The sequence below is a fragment of the Aquila chrysaetos genome, chromosome 7 (assembly GCF_900496995.4).
Source record: "Aquila chrysaetos chrysaetos chromosome 7, bAquChr1.4, whole genome shotgun sequence".
Classification (NCBI taxonomy): Eukaryota; Metazoa; Chordata; class Aves; order Accipitriformes; family Accipitridae; genus Aquila; species Aquila chrysaetos.
Window position 1 is genome coordinate 42,437,124 of NC_044010.1, and position 18,238 is coordinate 42,455,361.

The following is an 18,238-nucleotide window of genomic DNA, read 5'->3' on the forward strand; positions in this document are numbered from 1 at the left end:
GTCTCTCTCCAGGAGCTGAAGTTATGCTAAAGTTAATATTGGGGGGGAAAAAAAAAAAAAAAAAAAAAAAAGTTAAAAGTTGCTCTGTTGTCTTTGTATTCAGTAAAATCTTTGGTATATTCATTTGCCCCCAACCCTGCCCCACATTTGTAAAGCACTCGTGGACGAATCAAATACTTGACATCTGAATTCTTTAAACTTTGCTATGAAGAAAAGTGATATTATTACTTGAACAAATATACTTTGTGACTTGGCAATAAAAAAGGGCTATAACTGAGATCCATGAATTGCTAAACATCATTTGAATTATGCATGCAAAGTTTATGGGACAGCCTATCAACTGATCATCTCCTTTTTGTCATTTGATGCATATTAATTTTATGCTCTACTGCTTCAGCTGCTATTTCATTAGAATGTTTACTGCTGTTTAAGGTATATTACTTCACAACAGAAATAAAAGTTGTTGTTACATGCACATATTCTTTTCCCCTTCAGCATTGTAACCTGTGTAAAATTTATTTCCTTCAAAATTAAATACAAGAAGATAATGACTACAGTGTTGTAACTTTTGTGATTATGCGGGTATATTGTTTTCTTTTCTTCCAAGTTTTTTAAAATTAATTTAAAAATCAGCAATGGAAAAAATCCAGGACCTCCTTCTTAGGTTATGGTCTGAATATTTTTTTTTAAAGACGGGGGTAATGGGAAAGTTGGGAGCCAACAGAATTGACTTGAGCCAGGCAACACATAGACAGATGACATAAATATTTCACTCAGAGCTCCTGGATTTTTTAGGACTAAAGATGAATTAAATTAGAGATGTGGGATTCATATATATAGCCATACCCTACCCAAACAAAGTCCGCCCCCAATCCGTCCTCAGACTAGTTTAAAATATCTGCAGTTTTCAAAGTGATATTGCAAGAAACAAGTAATTTTGCTGTGCACCTAAAAATCTCTTATTTCTCTCAATATGGTGCTGGGTGTACAGTCCTATTTTCAAAAAATGACTTTATCTAAGTGTCCCTGTGCCTTCACACAACATAAGAGTGGTCAACGTTAGCAGTATCGTTTGGATTGGGAGTGTACTTTTGAAGTGAATTCTCCAGTCGCTCCCATTTACCATGCCTTGGCTCACACCGTGGACTGGTCTTGAAGAGCAGGAGCTGGATTCCCTTCAGATGAAACTAAGCCAGGAGGTGAGTTCCAGCTGCTTGCAGGCATCCAGTTCATGGGCCTAGGCTAGAGTTAGTTCAAAGTAAAATATCTTTACGGCCTATAGTGTGAATAAAAGGTCTTCAACACAGTGGTTTACTCTACAGGTCCTCCTGTGCTGCTCTACTTCTAGTCTAGGTTTGGTCTTTGACCCTGCTGTGTCTTAGCTTCTACCCCAAGCAGGTTTTGCTGCAGTCCTGGAGCTTTCATCCTCTCCTGACACGCTCTTGTCAGCCATCCCCAACCATAATCCTAGAGAGCTGGTGGAGAAAACCAAACAAAACCAAACCTGGTGATAATTGGTTAGGTTAATGCTTTACTAAATCTGTTTTGGAAAAGCCAACATTTCACGTACTCATTGGTCATAGAGATTATTTCCCTCTCTAAGCTCTGATTTTGATGCTATACCACGGAAAAGGAGAATGAAAGATCCTTTGATCTTTATTATGTCCTTTTTGTGAGAAAGGGAAGACGCTCTTTGCCCCTCTCTTTTCCTATTGCCTTCTCAGAGTGCGTGCACTGAACAGTCCTTGCGGTTGATACCTTGAATAATCTTCAGGACGTTATGGTCCATCTGGCTTTATAAACAGGCTGGGTCAAAGCACTTGCAAATTTTCTCCTTTAGTGTAGGTATGATCTCCTCCATTTTGTTATCTCCTTAGCCTGATGGATGGAAGCTGACGCTTCCAACTAACAAACCTACACATCCACAGGGAAATGCAATTACAAAGTCTGCATAAAGAGATGACATCTACATTTGCATGCCTGCCATAAGAAATTAAAAGAGAGAACTATCGGCTACAGAAAATACATAAATAAGGTATGTAACCTGGAAAGCTGAGATGTCTCGGGGAAAGGAGGAAAGGGAACACAGGTTTCGGTGATTGAGCACCGCCAGTTCTGGGGGTTACAGGGCCGGTGCTGATGTGGAGGCGGTCAGTGGTCACCTGCAGGTCACCCCGCGCTGGGCAGAGCGGCTGGGCCACAGCGGTTCCCTCCCCAGGAGGTCTGCCGAAGGTCACGCAGGCTCCCAGACCGACGGAAAGTGAATTTTGTATGGCACGCTGAGGCTAAAGGTCCTAGGAGAAGTAAAAAAAACAAAACGAAACAAAACAAAAACCCTTTTCAAAACTGTTTTGTTTTGATAGTTATGCATAAACTAGCAGTCCCCTGTATTGCATATACTTCTTTTAGAATATTAGGCGTATTCCTGTAAGAGGAAGAAGATATGCTGCAGCTATCAAAAGATACAGAAGAAATGAGGAGCATCTTCTCACAAACAATCACTATCCTCAGAGGAAATCTGTGGTATTTTACTGTCCAGGTTTAAACCAATAAGAACATGGCTTCTCCTCAAGCAGTGTAATTTGTCACAAGGGACTTTAACTTTTTATTTTGTTTTCTCACACAGTATTTCATGACTGCTGTTTCCCTTACTTCACTGGAACAGTAAATTTCATGGAAGTGTGCCTTTTCCTTTCCAGTTGAAATATTAGGCAATGTGAATCGCAGACTGTTTCAGAAAAATAAGCAAACCAAAGAGCTTGGAATATTTTTTTTTAAATACAATACTTTCCATTTGTGAAATAAAACTTGTATTTTTAATTTGTGAAGGAATAAGGTGTCTGAATTTTCTGTTGTGAGAAAAAATCTTCTTGAAATGTTCCTTTTTATGCCAATAATGTTAATGAAAATGGGAACCACAAAAGGCATGAAAGACGTAGTGAAACAAACTGCATACTCAACTTAGGAATACTTCAGTTTTAATTCTGTATCCTATCGTAAATTTCCCAAATGTTCAAACCTGACATGAGATAGTTCTGTCATGGCTGCTTCTAATACAGGGAGATACCTCAAATACAGTTTACTAGATGAGTGTCCTATGGAATATTGTTTTTTAAAGTATGTGGAAAACATAGCTCTGAAATTTCAATCAGTTATTTCAAGATAAGCATTTATATTTGTAAACTTATATTTACTTTTCATAAATACAAATATGTAATGCATTTATGTAAATATAGCTGTATTCAAATAAATTTATATAAAGTTATGTGTTTGCATATATTTATATTTATATGATACTCTTGTAGTTAATTTTTATTCCGGACTTGGTTTGGGCTTTAATACTGTACAAATAGTACCTGGCGGGAATAGGAAAATAGCTGAGCTGCTTGTTCTGGCTTTTGCAGCCCTGACCACATGCTGCTGCACTGTGACGAGAAGGTCTGGCCCCTCGCAGGAGTAGAGCTGCGGCACATCCCACGCGCCGCTTTTAATTGCTGAGGACGTGCCCGGTCCTGTCCACTCACTCTCTTTAAGGTCTGAGACCTCTGGTTTAGCTGCAGCGTAAATTTGGCTTTGATTTCTTACCGGAGCATCATATATATTTTAGGTCTGTGAAATAGCGGTGCAGGATAATGTCACTGATCGCTTACTCTGCAAGTAAAACTAGAGCAAACCTTCTCTCCTGCTTTGGGAAACCGAAGCCGCGCATTTTGTACACCCGCATCCGAAAACTTGATTCATGTCTTGCTCTCAATAAGGGAGCTACCTTACACAGCCAGCTGGGTCCCACAAAAATATAAAAATGAGCTGACTGTATACAGGTGTTTGCTGTTGGAGTTTACCTGAAGGGTAGAATAACCTGGCTTTATAACACAATTTTACGACATAGCTCTGGTAAGGATCTGTTGATGGCACCTCGCTGCAGACGCGCTGCTGAGGAGCAGGGTACTTGGGTGTGCGCGCGTGGGAAGGGGTTAGAGGAGGTGGCTGGAGGATGCCTTTGAAATCTATGTCGAAATTGTCTGAGGACTCGTTCTTGTTTGGCATCCATTTATGATCATTATCAAAGCCTCCCTGCTTATGAGACACCGTGCTCTCAAGTCCCAGGTCGAAATTCCATTGTCTTGCCCTCTTGCCAGATTTTGGACACTAATATACCACCGAGCCACATTTAAGACGCTAATTTTCTTGTAAGCTATCTGTAGCCTACTGAGAAAGTACAATGATCCTTGCTGCACTTGTAGTAAAGAAAATAAAAGTGCATTAAGGAGGTGGCAGGGGAGAGAACAGATCACTGCTTCTGGGAAGCACAATTAAACAGATTTTCTTCTCTTCTGCTTCGGTGTGGCAGATGTGAAATGCGAAAGTGGTAAAAAGCAGGTTTTGTACCGTAGGCGATGCTTTGAAAACCGAGCGGGTGAAAGAGTCAATGGGACGCTGCTAAAATATCGGAACGCAGGGCGAGAAGTGGGAGGATTTGCAATATCAACTTTTGACTGTACTTGAAGGCTCTGTAAGTACAATTTTGAGATAAGCAAACAAACAAACAAATATATCCCGAAGCATGAAATTTACTGGAGACTGACAAGAAATTCTCCTTAGCATATGGATATGAGAACTTTGCAGACACATGGGAACAACAGCGGCAGTAAATGGTATTATTAAATGGATTGTTTATCTATCACCTCATCTCCTGTTCACCTTCCTCAACGTTTTTAGATGGCTTACTACAGCGATAAATAAGAGTTCCGTGTGCTCAGAAGGATACAAAATGTCTCCTTGCCTTCCCAGTCTTAAGACTTAAGGATGTTATTTAGTATATACAATAGTATTCAGGTGCTATTATTCGTCAAGCCTCAGTAAAATATTTGACTCCTCACAGGTAGCTCTCCAGATTTTATGCTTATTACTGGCTTTAATCTATTTTGTAGGGTAGGCAGGACAATTTTTGCTTTGTATTAGCTTCCTAAAGCCTCAGTATTTTTTTACCATTTGATTAATTATTCTCATAATTTTTTACAGATTTTCTAAGAAACGGTTATTACAAATTATTACAAGTTATTTTATTGTCTTCCTTATCATTTTGTTAGGGTAGCTGAAATTTAAAAATAGCTTACAGTTTCGAAGGAAAGAGAAGCAACCCAACCTACAGCAACCACACAGGGCAATCACCTTGGTGGCTGCCAGATTTAAAAGGCGCCAATGAGAAAAGCAGGCTGGGAATATCCTTGTCAGAATACAAAGCCGTACTGAAACGTTCAGTGATACCTGCAGGGAAAACTAATAAAAGAGACATTACTGGGGCAGAGACAATCTAAGTTTGACAAATTGAAAAATTTGAGATGATTATGTCACTTTGCTTCTAGGTGCTATTATGATTGTGTGGTAATAAAATCTAGGTTATTTTAAACAAGTTTTTTGTACTTAAAATTTAGTAGCATAGTAAGTCTCTTACTTTAGTATATGAAACTTTCATTCAAATACAGAACGTATTGAAGTCCTTACCTACTTCACAATATGCTCAAATATAGGATAAAAATGCCTACTACAATACTGTATCTGCTCAAATACGTCATAAAATTGGATTTGTTTTCTTGTTTCTGCAAGAATCTTTAAAGACTTTAAAAGACCTAGCAAAATAGTTTACTCCATTCTAAGTAATTAACATTTTATAATTTAAAAAAATCCTATCTATATATATAATTTACTATAATTAAGTAATTTAAAAACTTGATTTCATCAATCGCAACCATGATCCTGGGCTTCTACACAGATGAGTCTAAAAATCTAGTAGCATATTTGAAGAAAAATTATGGTAAACAAGGAAGCTAAATAAAACTGAATGTTGTCATAGCAAGCTTACTTTTTTTCCCCAGTAGCAACTGAATTGTAAAGAAAATTAACATTTCTTCCATCATCCGAACTTTGAACTTTTGTTCCTGAATATTTCACTATTGGTTAATTATGACTGTATTGCTTTTATACACTGCAGTGCACAAAAGTTTTTCATTACCTATTACTCCATATATTTAATGATTCCCGTCTTTTGGCAACCATAGACCTTCTAGCTTTTCAGTTTTAAAGGTCCACCATACTTTGGCAAATTATAGTCAAATACCTAATCTTCTGGAGAAAAACATAAACAACCTGCACTGTATATATCATTATCACAACAAGACTTCTATTTGCCAGTTAACCTATTATGCAGGCTTACAAGATTCATTGGTAAATCTTTTCATACAGTAATTACAAAAAAAAAAAAGGAAAGATATCAGCAATGTAAATTTATTGTAGGTTGAAAAAGATATAAATTATAGCCTACTAAGCTATCCAGAAAGATTGCTATGTAGGAATATGTAATTTAACAATAAAGATATGTAATAATAAGGATATGTAATAATAAGGGGAAGTGCTGCCTCTATGACCCTGTACCTTTTTAATTTCATCTTCAGTCGACTCCTTACGCACATCTCCTTAGTGCATTCAAAACCCCTTCTTGGCTGGCAAGGGTTCACGCTACTTTCTGATTCAGAGCGGCTCAGCTTCTAGCCTGTGAACCACGATCAGCTTACGAAAATTCACCCTTCGACCCCTGCGTCGTTTCAGCTTCCCAGGGATGTATAAGCACAGGCCAGGGAATAATTATCCATTGCTCAGGTGGCACCTGAAAACTACTTTTTGAACAGCCTCCTTTCCTGAGCTCTGTTAGTACCGGGTTGGGTTACGGGAGGCAACGCTGCATCCATATGAGAAGAAAGGACGGTAAGGATAGTCGTCATGCGTTTCTGAATGTGTTCCTAAAAATCCTTGTACTAGTTGTAGTCCCTAGTGGTTCATACTGGGTGTTGTTCCTAAAAATGGCACCTAGTTCCTACTAGGTGTAGGCAATTACTGACAAATAACATGGACTTGTATAACCCAGAATGCGTAGCATGCCTTGTAAAATACAAATAGTTGTTTGTTCAGTCCTTCCTATCTTTATGTTTCCAGTGTAAGGAGGGCAAAATCCTGATGCTGTTGAAGCCAAATAGCTGTTTTGCTTTTGCTCCAGCAGTTAGGCTCCTTTTTTCCCTTAGGAATGCAGCTGCATTCCTGCCTGGCACCAAAGCGCAGATTTTCAGCTTAACTTTGAGATAAAATTTCAGAGAGAACATGCATTCACCCCCACACATGCTGTAAACACCCCCACAAAACTAGTGTATATTAAGCATGATGGTGGTGTCATTTATTTCTGCATAATGAACAATATTTTAAAGAGGGAGATTTTCTGCTGTAAAAATGGAATTATAATAATGACAGGGGAATGGAAATAAAAATTGATGACTAGTCAGGAACATATTTGGGTGTGGTGAAAAGATATTCAACTACCATTTATTTCAAGGTTAAACTTTCAAACGCTCAAATATGTCTGCAACTGACTCAACAGCATTATAGCTGAATAGACACTATGCGATCAGAATACATTATATCCCTACAGGGGCAGCCCAGGAGGAATGATGCTGATAAACATGCCCAGATTAAGAGGAGTGACAGAAAGACTAAAAATAAAGGTTTCCGACAATGTAAAAGTGCATTTTTTCTAAATATTTTATTGAAAAAGGCCATATTGGATCTGCCAGCATAAAAGATGGGGTAAAATTCAGGGATTTCAGGTTCTGCTGCTTGTTCTGACAAAGCATCTGACTAAATTACAGCACCAAGCAAGTATTTCAGGACAGAAATCAGGCCTCAAAACAGCTTAAATTGTCCTGCAACACTTGGTGTGATTCTTCTCACTCTTCCCCCACTCTTCCACTCGTTCCCAGGGAGGTTCAAGAGAAGGCTGTGCAAGGCTTTTGCAGTTGACTGTAGGCAGCTTCCATACGCTTGGGTTTTCTTTCAATCCAAGCTTCCCTGAATGACAACTTGTGCTGCAAAGGCTCAAAAAGGGCAGAATCAACTTCTAAATGTTCATGTTTTCTGAGGCTGATTCAATAACGTTATCATCTCTAGCCTGATAGAGAGTATAAAATGAAATATTTATGGGTAATTTTGGCTAGTGTTAGCTTGTGTGAAAAGTGCAGCAGGAGGAATGTAAACTCGCTAAATTTTCTATGGTTTTTTTTTCCATTAATTTTCTGTTCTTCTATAGTTTAGTGCCTCATAGGTCACTTATGCAAATTTTACATAAACCAAAACGCTGTTGCAGTTAATTTGATAGAAAAAAAATTAAAAATGGACTAGTCAAAGGAAAGGTATTAGATGCGAACAACCAGAGCAAAATGATCAGAACATCAGTGACTTTATAAACTCGTCTTGGGAGTACATTCCTGTTCTTCAGTGTCTGAGCTCTGGGGCTCCCATAACAAACAACTTTGCCCCATTGCAGTTTGGATTCAGCTGTCACTGCAACTGTTTTAGTTTCAGTTCCATTACAAACCCATCAGAACTTTGAAATAGGGTTTGCTTTTTGTTCTGGTTTAAGCCAAAAAGAAAGAAAGAAAAAAAGACTGCTGCTTGTTCAGCTCCCTGTTATCCATTACTCTGAAATTTGTCTTTTCAAAACACATATATTTTTAGGTGCGATAAGTGGTAGGGCACTTTACTACTTCTAACAACGTTACTTTAAAATTTGAGTCTGTGGATTGTGTATTTCCAAAGAATACTTTGGGTGAGAGTCAGTGTGTCCCAGCATAGATGAGACGAATAGGTAAGTAAAAACCTCTTCCATAAAGCAGATTTTATCATATTTGAAAGTGGCTGGCATATTTGTCAACTTGAGGATAATGGAAGATCCATTCACAGCTCCTGTTTTTATCTCAGATTTTTATTCCTGCAGTACACTGAAACACATCCCTGATTCATCAATAAAAAGCTGAGTTTACACAAGTTATTTACTGTCAGTTCTAATATTAGGGATTTACCTTTGCATAATACTGACTACTTATAGTGGTACAACTGGTACTATGAACATGGAAAGGTCTAAGTAATACTGAAGAAAAAACACTGAGCTTTACTTAGGTCAAATTCAGTAGACTATTAATCATTTCCTTCTGCCCCCACAGTCTGGTTTCTGAATAGTTGATTCTTTTGCATATCTCCATGTTTTAGCCATCTTCAGTTAGCATTCCCATCCAGAACGGTTGCTATGCTCTCATTCATAGCAGCTAGGGAATATGTGAACAATATTAAGGACAGCAGCAGGAAATGCAGAAATACAGGCAGAACACCTTCCTCGAAAAGCAGCTTTATTTTTTAGGTAACCAGAAGCATGCATCAAGAATTGAACAAGTACATGAACAGCAAACAATGTGGCACACCATCGCCATTGATTACCACTTCCAGACCAAATATATGTAGTTCACAATAGAAAACATACCCTGCATTAAATTTCAATTTGTTCCTAAATTCCCTAGCAGGGACAAAACAGTTAGGGAAAAGGATATATACAGTCTTTGCAATAAAAATGGTCATTCAGTACTACTACTGTGCAATCTAATGGTAATGGTGAGTCAAACATGAACATTATCAGTGATGATGATGATGATGAGGAAGGGAAATAGGGTGGCATCTTACAAACTGTGTAAAGCTATAAAATTTTTCTACCCTGGAAGAACAAGCTTAGCATAACCCTTGTCCCTAAGTAGTAATCAGTCCTGCTGATGCCAAACTGAGACTGGGCAGTAAAATTTGCATTCTTTTGATTAGGAGAACTGAGATTAACATTGGAAGTCTCCTCTGATTATATCTGGGAAAACGGGAAGTCCTGTGAGAACTCCAGAGGGAATGTGATAGCCTTTAAATGAGCACATTTTAAATGGAAGCTATCAGGTCTCTCATTCCTTTGAAGGCAGAAAAAAGAATAACTTCAGACTGGTACCATGCGAATCTCATGCAGTTTATCTGATGTTCACTAACCACTTCAGGGCAGCTGCCATTCTAAAGGCCAAAGGAAAATGCGATAGTAAGAAGCAAAAGAAAGTGGAAAACACTGGTGGTGGAATGTGGAAGAATCCTGAACTGAGTAAGAGAAAAATATAAAGCCACTTTCATGACTAGTTGTGCTGATGTATTTCATGAGTAACAATGAGAATTTGCTTTTAGACATAAAATGAAATGAAAGAAAATACATAAATCCTACCCAACAACTTTTGATGAGAAGGAGTGGCTACATTTCTGTCTCTTACAAGGCCAATTACAGACTCCTCACAACTTTAAAGAGCTGGGTTGAAAGTAGGAAGATATCTATTTGAGTTTCCCAAAAAAGAGGCAATAGGCTTATTGACGCAATCACTTTTATCAATTCCTTTTATCACTATGCAATACAAATTCAGAGCGACAAAATCTCTTTAACTCATGTTCTGATATCTTCTGTTGTGGCAGTCCTCAGGCTCCAAGCCTGCGTGCCTATCTTTTGGGGTTTTTTTTGGGAAACATCTAGCAAGATATACTGTTTCTTTCTGCACATGTTACCGTGGAGAAAGTTCCATGCATAGCCCATTATTTTGCTTAACACTAATTATGGTTTACTAGACCTTTATTGACTTTTTTTATTCCTTTGCATTTGAGATTTTATATTGTATTACTGTTAGTTCCTGCAAGCATGCTCGGCTTTTTCTACAAATACAGGTGTAATGGATGCACTGAGTCAGGAGAAAGTCCACTGTACTTGGGTATCTTGTCCCTATTAGCAGCAAATACAGATATCTAGAGAATAAATACAAGCAACAGTGCACAAGAACTCACAAAGGAGCTCAGAATTTTACAAATTTCCTTAAAAAAAAATTGCATCCAGACTACTCTTTTTAATAGCATTTAAGGACCAGCTCGTCCCATCTGTGCAGCGGTCTAACTCTTTTCTGAACCTATATGAACCCACAGAAACCTCTGGCAGTAAGTTCCACAAATCAGTTGTGCTTTTTGTTTCTTTGAATATTCTTCACAATCATTGTTTTGGTGCCTACCAGGGACATTTTTTCTCCTGGTAGGAAATCATGGACACATGTTACAGGTTTGACGTCTCCTCACCGCTGAAGATTTGTTTTTTATTTTTAATTTGTGTTATGGAAAGAATTATTTTTCTTTCAACATTGAAAACTCTTGCTCTTAGAGCACTGTGCAGCCCTCCAGAGATTTCAGTTCAAAACCACAAAGTAAAATACTCTTCCTTCTTCAGAGAAACCCTCAGATTATTGGGCATGCTAGAAGGACCCCTCAGCCAGAAGAAACAATGGAAAATACAAAATTTATTCTGCGCATCCCCAACAAGTATTCAGCTACATACTGCAGACTGCTGAGAGACGCTTTTTTAGTCATACATGACTGTGCCTGAAGAAGACGACCATGGCAATTAGCCCTGCTCAGGGCTGCAGGAATATAGTCTGTAGATGGCACTGCTCCCTCACTAGTTCTCTTTTCAAGTGAGCCATGACTCGCAGTTTGTATTGAAGACATTATTTTTCCTCCTAGGGACATGTTTACTTTGTGCATCCTGAGCCACAAACAGAAAAATGAGCTCTCATTCAATGTGATATTAGGAATGAAAAAGCCATTAAACCTTTAAAGATCGGTATGGGCCATGTTTCACTTACCTTTTGCATCGGACTGCTCATATGGTTTTAATAAAATTGCTCTTCCTGGTTCAGTGGACTAAAGCCCTTGCTTTCTGTCCAATTTAGTGTGGAATTCCTTTGTTTCTAAAAAAATAAAAAGGCTTGCAGGAGCCCACTTTACAAACGTACAGACCTTGCAGTAACATGAAGACTTGAGTGTTTCTTTAAGAAAAAGAAAAATAAACTTTTGATTGATGAGCAAACAGATGAATTAATGAAGGAATAAATTTACACACACACACAAAAAGAAAGAAAAGTAAACAAATGTGTCCTACTTCATGCAGCAGCTTATGTTTGATCAGGCTTTCACTGGAGATACAAAGCTAGCAAGTAAATTGGACAAGGAAGAATTTTCTTCTCTATTCTCTGCAGTGTGGCACCTCGGTAAAAAAAGCTGGCTAAAATTTAACACTGGACTGTGGCAAGGGAAGCAGCATACTGTAGTAATTTGGTGGCTGCAAGCTCTCCTTTTATTTATCATAAGCAGAAATAGCAATAATGCTTGCAGTTAACGTTTCATAACGTTTTCAAGACTTGTTAGATAAAGAGATGGTTTGCCTGAGTTACAGTATCTCCAGCTGTTTCTTCAGAGAGCCCTATTGTCTCTGTTTGTTAGACAGTGGATTTCAATTCTCGCAGAGGACTAATCTTGAGGACATAAAGGTGGCCATTACTTCTGCTTGATTATTTACACTGATTTGACCAGCTTATAAAGCCGTTCAAAACCCGTGTTCTTACATGTTTAGCAGAACTCTTTAGAGACTTGCTGTAAAAATCTTGCAGCATTCCATTTGCACTAGGCATACACTCAACTCTACAGAAGGCTCTGCAGGTCATCTGTCTTGAGCATAGCTTAAACCCCAGGACCGAAGCTTGCCGCTGCAAGTACAGCTCCTGACGCCGCACGGACAAACTGCAAAGTCTGCCTGCCTTAAGTGAACGTGTACGGGGCAGGATACCCGCAAGGGGGTTCTGTGCCACATCCAGATCTCGAGGGGTTGATACGAATAGTCGCATTTAAGGCCTCCTACTGAGGCAGTGACAGATAACCCATTTTATCAGGAGGCGTAACTGGGCAGATACGTGCTCTTTTTGGTCCCCGTATACGCAGTACTCAGTACTGAGGCTGCAGCCACTTTACCGTGCTGTTTGTCAGAAGGAGTTTGCCATGCCCAGGCAAATCCATCGCTGCTTCTGCTCCTTCAGGTACCCAGAAGAAGAAGGGGAACTCCAAACTCTTGACTTGTCACATTTCTTCCATGTCCAGTAAATTGTAAACCGCTGGCAAATTGGAGGGCATGTCTCCTGTTGAAGACAAACTCTAATGATTGTTTTGCCCAGCCCTTAGCCAGCCACAACTATGGCTGAAGTTAACTAGCAGAGTAAAGCTGAAAGCAGATTGAATCTGAGCTATTCCTGAGGAGTTGCTGAATATTTCCATCCTTTGCCTTTTCTCCTTACACTCCTGCTACTCTTTTTCTGCTCCCTGTTTGCTTACTGATGGCAGCCATTTCCCCTCTCCCCCTCCTCACCGCAAACAAACAAGCTTACTATTTTCTTTAATGTTCCTATTTGAATTGTCCCTGTGTAAATTCACCAGGACGATAGAAGTGTTACTGTGCTATCTACCCCAGCTGTGAGTCTTACTGATTTAAACTCAAATACGCTAAAATGAATTTTAGATGATGATTCTTTGTTCTATTGTCTCTACAGAATTCACTGTTCTAAATGTGTTACTTTGGGAAGAAAAAAAAAATTAATATCTTGTGTTTGAGGCACTCTTGGAAAAAGCCAGTGCCCCACGCGTATAACAGGGAGATACTAATCTGAACAAAAATATGTCTGTTAGACGTATGAAGACATTCTCTATGCATTCTCCTTTGAAAAGCTGTCCTAGTCTCACCCACCCCACCTCGTTTCCCTCTGGCTCATTCTAATCTGACTCCTCTGAAATTTCCTTGACCCTTCCTTACTACTCTGTCTTGACTTTTCCATTTCATGTCTTTATATATGGTAGATGAACAGTTTTCTTTGTACCTCTGACAGCTTTTTTTATAGCCACCCCTGTGGTTTTGAACAGCATTTATCTCTGGGCAAAATGGCTTTTAACTGGATTATTTAAAAACAGAAAAACAACAAACCAATTTATATGATGTTCCAAATGGAGCTTTTTAAGCAAGAAGGAAAAGGGAAATATTTAGCAGGACTGAAAGGTAAGCACTTCAGATAATGAAAGCTGATTGACAATTACTGTTGCCTTTTAAAGGGAACAATTGGACTGAGGTATTGGGAACAACTATTGTATCAGCTAATATTATAAGGAAGAGAAAACCTTGACTTACTGATGCACTAACAAAGGTAAGTGCTAATTGCCTTTTAAAATGAGTAGGTTTTAATACTGAGCAAAAGAAAGTTGACAGAGGACTTGACAAACTACAACACGCACAGAACTACGTACATTGTTTTCTCAATGGTGTATGTAGGGTTGGCTTCAAGCATAAAGAAAAAAGACAGTCGAGCGGGTCAGCAGGGTAGGAGTAGGGAAAAAAGAGAATTACAAAGTGGCCGTGCCCCACTGACTACTCTGCCTTGGTGGAGGACCTGCAAAGACGAGCTGACTTCTGCTCTGACTGTGGGAAAGTTTGGGGGCTGTAGGGCAGTAAGTGTGGCTGTGAAGAAGTAAAGCTCCTCTTGGAAGTATCAGTTGTTCTTTCCATCTCTCCTGCCTTACCGCTGGTTGCAGCAGGAGCAGCAAACCTGGTTCTCCAGGATCCATTCAAATCTGATGCTTCCAGAAGGGAAAAAGTTTTTCTTTCAGCCCTCCTCTGAGACCACCCTCATAGCTCTGCCTTCTCCTCTGGCTTCTTCTGTCCCTGTGGCAAAGCGGCCCCCGCTTGGCTCCACCACCTTGCAGAAGCAATTTACCAATTCAGCTTGACTCTGGATTTTTCTCTTTGAAACTGCTGTGAATGCATTACACACTATATAGAAATAGATTATCAAAACTAGCAAGCCAAAGGCTGTCAAATGACATAATGAAAATTATTGGCAATTTTTTTGACATGAATCGTTCTATTTTAAAGTCCAGAGCTTTCTACAGAAATCACTGGTTCCTTCTCATCTCAGCCACCACTGCGATGATGTGAACACAACTGTCAAGCACTGAGATGCTATAACGCAGATAGCTATAGAAAACCCTGTGAGGAAATTAATAATGCTTTATTTTCATAGCAGGGATTTAATAACGTGCAGTAAACAAGACACAAAGCCACTGTTAAACAGCGAAGATAAATATATAAATACATATAAATGCACACACAACAGACATAAATAAATACATAAATACGTCTGTAAAATAGTTGATTCAGTTAAACAATCATCTATTGCTGTTAGTGAGGTTGTTTCCTGTGGAAGAAAAGAAATAGTGTGCTGCATGTAAATAAAGATAACCATATCTGCAACGTCCACAACTAGCAGTAGGCAAATTAAAATCATACACGGTACTCAATTCTTACCCAATCATTAACAACGATCTTCTGGATTTTTTACGTTCTTCAGTTGAAATTGTCATTGTATAAAAAGAAACAAAAAAGAAAACAAATCAGCTGGCTATTGCAGTCTGTATCTCTGTTCCAGAGACCTAGGCCCTCTGAGCTGACACAATTGCGGATGGAAGAGTTATCTCCTCATCGGCAGAGCAACACTCAGCTAGGGGCAAGATGCTTTGCAGCGGGTTTCACAGTTATCAGCTGATAGCTGATAAAAAAAACTGGAGTCCTGTTTTCTGTTCCAAGCTCTGGGCATATGTTCTGCTGGGTTTGCGTTCCTCTGCTTGTTCTTCTCTCGTATCATCACCTCTCCCCTGCCTTTTTCAAAATTTCCCTCCCCCAGTCTTGCCTCCTGAGGTTTAGGGCAAGAAAGCGCAGGGTTTTTAAATCACTCTCACAAAGTTTGAGAGAGAGACAAGAGGGTGTTGTGGTTTAACCCCAGCCAGCAACTAAGCACCACGCAGCTGCTCAATCACTTTCCCCCAACCCAGTGGGATGGGGGAGAGAATCGGAAGAAAAGAGGTAAAACTCGAGGGTTGAGGTAAGAAGAGTTTAATAGAACAGAAAGGAAGAAACTAATAATGATGAGAATAACAATAATGAAATGACAATAATAATAATAGGTTTGGAATATACAAAACAAGTGATGCACAGTGCAATTGCTCACCACTCACCGACCGCTGCCCAGTTAGTTCCTGAGCAGCAAACCCCCCGGGCCAACTCCTCCCAGTTTATATACTGGACATGACATCACATGGTATGGAATACCCCATTGGCCAGTTTGGGTCAGCTGTCCTGGCTGTGTCCCCTCCCAACTCCTTGTGCCCCTCCAGCCTTCTTGCTGGCTGGGCATGAGAAGCTGAAAAATCCTTGACTTTTAGTCTAAACACTGCTTAGCAACAACTGAAAACATCCCTGTGTTATCAACCTTCTTCCCATACTGAACCCAAACCACAACACCATACCAGCTACTAGCAAGAAAATTAACTCTATCCCAGCTGAAACCAGGACAGAGGGTAAGTTTTCCACATTTAATTTCATTACCCAAGTTTCCTCCAGTGTAACTGGAACAGTCCCTGCAGGAAAGATGTCCTCAAATCCTCATAGCCCTTTGCTGCAAGCTGCTTCTCTTCCTGCAGAGATGGTGCACTCACTCTCTCCTCATCCATGGGGGTTGAGAGGGGACAAAGTTATTTCCAGCTGAACAACCTAAGTAATTCTTCACATTTTCAAAAGCTTATGTTAGTCCAGATGTCAGCATCTTTTCACGAGAAGGCTCGTACAGATCACAAAAGCCACTCTTGGTATTGACAAATATGAAACCACAGCATAGGCACAGCGTTTCAAATAAAATATTTCCATACTTTTTAACATTTGCTAAATAATATGTTTGCCATAGCTGGGAATAGATCAAATTTAGAAAGAATATTACAAGCACCTGAAAAAGGGCCATCTTAGAGGAAACACTGGACAAGTTTAACAGCAGAAGTTTTCACCTCCCCTGTGGTTGTTAATTAATTGATGACATATTTATTATCTTTACCTGCATACCCTTTAACATTTTCTTTGGATTTGGAAGACATATTTCTAAGCACAGCTCTAAAGCTACTGGTGCTGTCCCATGGAAAGAAGGGGATAGCGTTGTAGGTAAAGAACAGAAAGGAGCACAGGAAATTAAGTTTTTTGAGCTCCTATCAATATAAACTTAAAGACATCCTTTAATCTTTCCAATCCTTGTTTGCCAAAATACAAACATTCTTCTGTTTACAGCTTATGCTGTTCTTCTAAATTAAAGGCCCCCACTGATAAAGGAAAAAAAAGACAAGTCATTAAAATCTGAGCTTACTAGCCAAAGTTAGATGTTAGACACCTCGTTCCTTTTGAACTTATAGATTTAACTTGCAAGCTTTTAACAGGACATACTTTTTGTATTTATTTGTATTTATTTATTAGGTTTTATTGTCCACTACTTTTTGCATTCACTGTAGTAGAGAAATGCTAAGCTAAGCTTAGACTGACTCCTATTGCAAAATAAACAATAGAGAACTTGCAAGTGCAAATGGCTGTTTTGATGTGTGCCTATATAAAATCTGCCTAAAAATAAAAATGTATGGTTTCTCACAAGCATATGTACATCTTCAAAATGCTGTCACAATTTTAGACATTCTGCTTGTAGTTATGTCCTCATTATCTTAGGTCTTTCAGTCTTCCATGCTTCAAAATAACTTGCTTTCCTATCTTAAATTACGGTACGAAAGCCAACTCTACAGCATACCAACTAAGAGGGCAATTTTTCAAAATTATTATAAATCAAATTACAATCCGACAAGACTGTAGGATTTAAACTACCTGATTTCTGTATTTATCTATCTGTCCTTCTGTATGCCTGTGGTGGTGCAGCCCCCACCCCAGGCCACGTTGCAATGTCAGGACCAGCCAACACTGTGTTCTCGTGCAGTGAGTTGGGACAAGCTGGTACTTTCTTGTCCTGGCTATGGTACAGAGAGTTCAGATGATTAGGCACTCCCTAACCGCACCTGAAACTCCTGCTGCCGGGATCACGGCCCGCCCTGGAAGGTGCCAGAATTACCTGACAAGAACTATGGCCGGAATGGAAATACACCGACCAAAGCCAATCGTCTTGAGAACCTGTAAACGGTGGTCCCAAGTGAGGCTCTCTGAGCTCTCCTGGACCGCCGCGGGCTGCGACCAGCATCTCCCTCCAAGGTGGATGCCTCTCAGAGCTCACGAACTCTCTGGTTTGTGAAAATCAGAGGACCATGACTGAAAGCTGATGACGGGACCTGAGCTGAAACCCTTCACTCCTTGAGGCTCAACCCTCGCCTGTTGAGAAATGCTGAGACATTTGAAGTGAATATTTCAATGACCTCCAGGGGAATTTTTAACAGGTATACCTTTGTTTATATATATCTATATATCTCTCTGCATCTGTGTGCATGCATGTGTGAATTGACCTAGGTGTCCAGCAGCAAGTATAGTATAAAAATTGCCATTTCGAACCTGTAATTAAGTCACTGTTGTGATTGTAGTAAATTCTATTGAATCATTTTGTAAATGTGAAGTTAGTCAATGATTAAG

The 18,238-nt window shown here is 39.4% G+C and overlaps 1 long non-coding RNA gene across 1 annotated transcript; it reads left to right on the top strand.

Moving 5' to 3' along the window:
- The first annotated feature begins 254 nt into the window (after positions 1 to 254).
- Positions 255 to 13,942, top strand: LOC121233428. The gene is made up of 6 exons (XR_005932812.1): positions 255 to 582; positions 1,022 to 1,199; positions 1,878 to 2,035; positions 3,405 to 3,534; positions 4,395 to 4,513; positions 13,858 to 13,942. It is a non-coding gene; the product is annotated as an uncharacterized LOC121233428 (long non-coding RNA).
- The last annotated feature ends 4,296 nt before the right edge of the window (positions 13,943 to 18,238 follow it).